The following is a 6,000-nucleotide window of genomic DNA, read 5'->3' on the forward strand; positions in this document are numbered from 1 at the left end:
AAAGCCAACTCATATTTATTTTTATTTCACACTAGAATAAAAGTGCCAAAGCTTGATACAAAGAAAAATCATCTTTTTCAGTCTAGATTTATAGATTGCCACCTGGCTTTTAATTTATCTCCTTTCTCTAATTAACAGGCTGTGTCTCTGGAAGAGAGGAACATTAATGACACAAGACAACAGTGTCATCTCCTACCACAGAATAAATGTTGAAGAAAGAAAAATATCAAAGGGGTTGTTCAAAATAAATCAAAAGCCCTGGCCAAGTTGGCTGGCTGCGTGGCAGATATTTATTGCCTCACACAATCCTTATAGAGGGACAACAGCTGGCACCGATTGGTTAGAAATAAATTAAGAAAGGTACTTCCAGCAAAAGAAACAAATAATAGTGTTCAATATTTTCTTGCTGGTTAAGGTAGAAACAGTCTCTTGAGCAGAGGGAGCACGAAATGGAGATGTGTTTAAATCACAACATTCAGCAATGAATTCTACCCTCAGTCAACACTAGTGTCAATTAAAAATGTATGTATATATTGCTATTTCATTTTTATTGCATTTCATATTGTATCTTATTCAGGAAACACACTTTATCATTTTTAAGGGTCAGTCCTGTTTGGAAGCATTTCTTCTCAGGTTCAGAGTGTTCAGTAATTTTTGGGCTGCAGCTGGAGCTCCGTGAACCCCCAGTCACTAGGACCACGGTAAGGTAGTGATAATATTTCCAAGCACAGCAAAGTTCTTCTGATCTGAGGCCCAGACACATGAGGCTAAGCAGATCTTGGGAATAACTCCTAGCTCCTCTTAACCAGGGGCACTATATTCAGACATTTTCTGACTTAGGCAGAGATGGTACCTGCAGGTACCATCATCTCCAACTAAGACCTTTCGCCAAGCATGTGTTGTCAGTGTTCAGCAGTGCCAAATATCACCCAAGCATTCACATGCTTTTAAAGTTTAGTTTATTTGGATTAGCAAAGGCTGAGTTTTTAACCTTTACATCAGTAATTAACAGAATTCTGCAATCTGCTCTGCTAAAAATGTAATTTCTAGTGACACAGGCTCCATTTTTGAGGGAAACTAGGTGCAAGAGTAACAAATATGGCTATGTAGCTACTCTCAGGCTAAAGCTAAGAAAGGATTACAAAGTTTAGCAAAGGTCATAGATCTCCCACAGCATACATTAATTTCCCAGGTAAGGCTGGAGGGAACAACACAACACAATCTTCTATTCTGAGCTACTCCATGACAGCTTTAGAGCCTTTCACTCAGTGCAGCAGGGAAGATTCTTCTTTCTTAGTATGTTCGTACATTTAAGTTATTCAAACTGTTATTGAACGAGGTCAGATATGTTAGTAAGATGTATGGTGGTCACCCTATTTAAGATTGCATCTGGGCCAGCTGAGACGTATTATGTGTCTGCTGTTTTATACAAAGGGCTTTATAAAATAAATGATCGTGATCCTTTCCTCTCAGTTTGTGCAATGGTTTTCAGGAACTATAAAGGTAAAACAGTATCTTCAAGCAGTGGTACAGGAGTTCAGCTTTGTTTTTGCAAGACAATGAAAACACCATCTGCTTTGATAGAGTAGAATGACACTTCTGATTTTTCTCCTCTCAGCATCCAGTATCTCTCAAAACTGCAAGAACAATCCTTGCTGCTTCCGATACCTCTCTTCCTGCTGTACAGAGTCTGAAACTCGGGACGACACTTTCAGAAATCAGACCAGATCTCATGGAATAGGAATGTATATTTCTGCTATTATTCCTTTCCTATATCATTTCGGGATAGGCTTTATGCAATCACCTTCAAACTCTTTTAGTAAATGTTTATTCTTAAAGGGAAAAAAAGTGCATTTTAATAGCATTTTTTGACCTTAATTCTTCTACCTACATCAGAAGGGGTTTCAAGGCATTCAGCTCAAAGAAAAGTGAGACAAGCAAAAGCAGCCAATATGAAAATAAATGACATAGCATACAAGGATATGGTTAAATGCACAGAATGGGGATCTGTACTACATCCCTCAGATGCCAGCTACTGGGCACTTGCATCTCATAGTGTCGTGGCTAACCATGGGTACCTGGGCTTGCTATTTGCAGCACAGAGAAGCCAGTGAGACAAATCATTTAGATCTATGGTCAAAGGTAACGAAGTCAGGGTACACAAAGAGAAATGCAAAGGAGTCAGTATTAATTCAAGCCAAGACCTGACTATGAGGGCTGCTCCAAAAGCAATGCCTCCTATCTGATTATGTTAGCCCACAACATCAAAGGTAGGTGTTGGTGGTATGGCAGTAGAGATTGAACCTTCCTGCCAATGTTCCATTACATTTTATTGTTGTGCGACAGACAGCAGCAGACAGGTGGTCTGACAAATTAGCATCTGACATGGAAGCGCATATGAAGCAAAGGTGTGGAACTGAATTCCTCCATGAGGAAAAAATTGCACTGATTGACATTCACCAACACTTGCTGAACGTTTTTGGAGACCAAATAGTGGATGTGAGCACAGAGAGGCAATGGGTGGCGCCTTTCAGCAGTGATGACAGTGACAGTGGGTCCACATTTGCAGGGGTAGATTTTTATGAGTGCTGCACGCAGGCTTTTGTTTATCAGTAGCAAAAGTGTGTTGCTAATGGTGGTGCCTCTATTGAAAAATCATGTTTTGTATCTGCGAACTTGCTCTAACAAATTGTTAAAGTACTTGTGATCTTTGTATCCAGTGTAATTTCCATGGAAATAAATAGGAGGTATTACTTTTGGAACGATCTATGTAGAATAGTCAGGGTAATGTGAGGGTTCTTGCAAGTCCAGAAATGCACAGAGGGCGGGTTAGATCTAGAAAGCAGTAACAATAGTGTCATGTTGGTATTTTCTCACAGCAGCACCCACTGCAGTAAAAAGGCTCAGGTATATCAGCATCCCACCCTCTTCAATGCTATGGAATCACTGTCCATCTGTGGTAAGGTTTTCCATTTTTATTATTTGAAATTGCATCCAGAGGCAGTGAGTGACATGCCAGAGGGCATAAAGGAAGCCCACCACAGAGAAGAGTCAAACATCCATTTTCTAAGTGTGTGGGCTTTTGCACACAGCACTGGACCATCGTTCTGTCCCTCTACCTTTGAAGGTAAAAATCCACAGGGAACATAAAAACGGAAGAGATTTAATGTGATCATTAAGTTGGTATGCAGACTTGCAACTGAAATTCCTGTGTTGTCTTTTTCCTCTTGGCTTTGTATTTCTTTTGTTCACCCTCTCTTTATGTGCATCATTGCAGAGGAACTGCTGACAGTCACTGCTTCAGATGTGGGACTATATCACAGCAGGATTAGCTAAATTGCAAAGGCAGAGCATATACAGTGTCAACTCCCTTCCTATTTGCATCCCAGAGGCAGATGGCAATAAGAAATGAATTTTCTCATATTGTTAAAGCCTGTGCTTTTTTACCTGTGAGAAGGATTTTTGCTTTGGTTCAAGAAAGGAACAGATTTTATAATTACAACAGAAAAGATGAATAGGCTCTACATCAAGGTGACTAATCTTTTCTGCATTTCTTTTTTTTAACTAAAGCTGTCAAAAATTGCTTTTTCTTTGTGATAAGCCATGCAGATTATTATTCTTGCAAAAGGAACACATAATGACACAACCCCATGTTGGAGATGCTCTTTATCCCACACAGACTGGGAGATCCCATGATATTGGGATATGCTATGCTGGTGCATAATCCATTTTGAATTTGAAGCTCTCACTGGTTATTAACTATAGTAAGGTATTGTACGTAACACAGCCAAGACCACATTTCTCAAGATCTTCCAGATAGATCAGAGAAGGAAGCCCGCGAGAGCATGTTGAAACAGAAGAGATAGGAAAGAGTAGCTCATATTTTTATTATTATCATGTATTTATAAGATTTTCCTCTGCAAAGATACTTCTTTGGGAAGATAGGCTATATTGCATTCAAGCTTTTGGTGTGAGGATGAAGTAAAAATCCCTGTTATTCCTCTAGAGACAAATAACTACAGCTGAATTACATCAAAGGGGTCCCACAAATGAAAAACCATTTTCAGTTTTCTTACAGGCAGATACAAATAAGTTTTTTTTCTTCTTTCAGATACAATACAATGAGTAACCACAGAAAACTGTCCTGCTAAGTCTAATCCTGATTGCGGTTGCTGTGGCACAAGCATCTCCCAGATATCTTCCTTCTGCTGTGGTCTGGACCTAAACCATGAACCACAACCCCCTCCTCCTGAGACATCAGCCAATAAAGTCTTCTCCTTCCTCAGACATAGGCGAAAAACAACAAAAAAAACCAACTTACCTCTTCCTACATATGCCTGGATTTGAGTCCTGAACGACTGACAAAGGCCTATTAAGTCTTCCTAGCCCTTCTGCTTTTTTTTCCTATATTAATTTTTCTCTAGAGCCACTCTGAAGGATGCCCCCTGTGATTCAAGGGAATTTAATCAGACATAATAAATGACCAAGTGCAATCTCCATCTTTTTAGCTAATTTGTTTCATTAACGTATTAGTTAATTATTGGTTTTTCTTTTACTGTACATCATATTGATTATGCATTAGATCTTCAGAGCACTAATGGAAATCTGGATATGTCTTCCATTATTGAGATATTTACTATAAAACACAGTCTGGAACAGATTAGATAGCCACACCAAAGTAGTATGAAGGTCAGGCTACTTAAAAGCACTATTAAGTCATATTTTCTTTAATAAAAATGAAATAAAGATCTTCCCACCCTGCCTCCCTTTAAATAGAAATCAAGTCTGTACTGGTGCCTTTACCACAATGATGAGTTTCACTTAGACCGATTATCTTATGATAATTTGTTCATATAACCATACGTAAATGAAAGGTTTTAGCTTTTTACTTGCTTTTCTTCCAGGATAAATCTACAGTCATTTATTGCTTTTTAAATGAAAGTTGAGCTGCCTTCTGCACAGTACAGCCTCAATAAGTGTGGTGATCATTATTATGAAGTTGTTGAGAACTTCCTTCCCAGCTGAACTCTGGGTCAGGTGGCTACATACGCATGTAGTCACTTTGAGGGCTACAGGCTCACAGAATATTTCTAGGACATGTTAAATCCTTTCTGCACTCAACTGTCACAGTGCTGTGATTACGCAGATCCAGAATGCACTGGTGGGTAATGACTGAGCTTACTGTTCAGTCCGAGTCCCACAGATTAGAACTGCCAAGCTACCAAAGGTAGACAGCCTAGAACCTAAATTGATGGACTTCTGATACAGTTACATACAAAATGCATTTCATCCTTAAGTTTCACAGTTTTAGACACCATCTCATTGGTTGTTGTTTTGTTTCTATTTTCATGTCTTTTCAAACCACTGAAAGTTGACATCAGTGAAAAGCATAGTTTAGCTTCATTTAACAATTTTTTAATTGAAATTCAAAGACATTTCACTGTAATGCCATTACCCACTTGCCATTTTCTTTTTTTGGATTACACAACATTTGTTATTTTTCTGAAGTTACAAGATTGCAGAAACAGAGGTCTGAAGAAAAAAAAACATTTTTGATTAGCATACTTTATCACTGCAAAAAAAGTCTTTTAAATATAATCCTTAAAAAAATGAGTAGAGATAGGAGAAGATTCCAGAATAATTTAACTCTGTGTATGTTTAATATTTCAGATGAATAAATCTAAACTGAAACCATTTCCTGGTAGCGTTGTCTATGTATGTTGTTCCAAAAGTAATGCCTCCTATTTATTTCCATGGAAACTACAACAGATACAAAGAGCACAACAACACTAGTTGGTAGAGAAAATTCTAAGCTACAAAACACTATTTTTCAATACACAGTCACCACCACTAGCTATTCATTTTTGCCAGTAATGAAGAAGAGCCTGCATGCCACACTCATAAAATCTGCACCAGCAGAGGTGACCCACTGTCACCGTCACCGCTGCTGAAATGCACCACCCACCACCTCTCTGTGCTCACATCCACTGTTTGGTCTCC

General features: G+C 38.6%; 1 long non-coding RNA gene across 1 annotated transcript in view; it reads left to right on the forward strand.

The window, feature by feature from the left end:
• Positions 1-5,694, forward strand: part of LOC110394631 — a 41,766-nt gene extending 36,072 nt beyond the window's left edge. Inside the window, exon 2 of the long non-coding RNA XR_002435761.1 lies at positions 4,112-5,694. This is a non-coding gene — a long non-coding RNA (uncharacterized LOC110394631). The remainder of the gene's footprint in view (positions 1-4,111) is intronic.

Source organism: Numida meleagris, chromosome 2 (assembly GCF_002078875.1).
Source record: "Numida meleagris isolate 19003 breed g44 Domestic line chromosome 2, NumMel1.0, whole genome shotgun sequence".
Classification (NCBI taxonomy): domain Eukaryota; kingdom Metazoa; phylum Chordata; class Aves; order Galliformes; family Numididae; genus Numida; species Numida meleagris.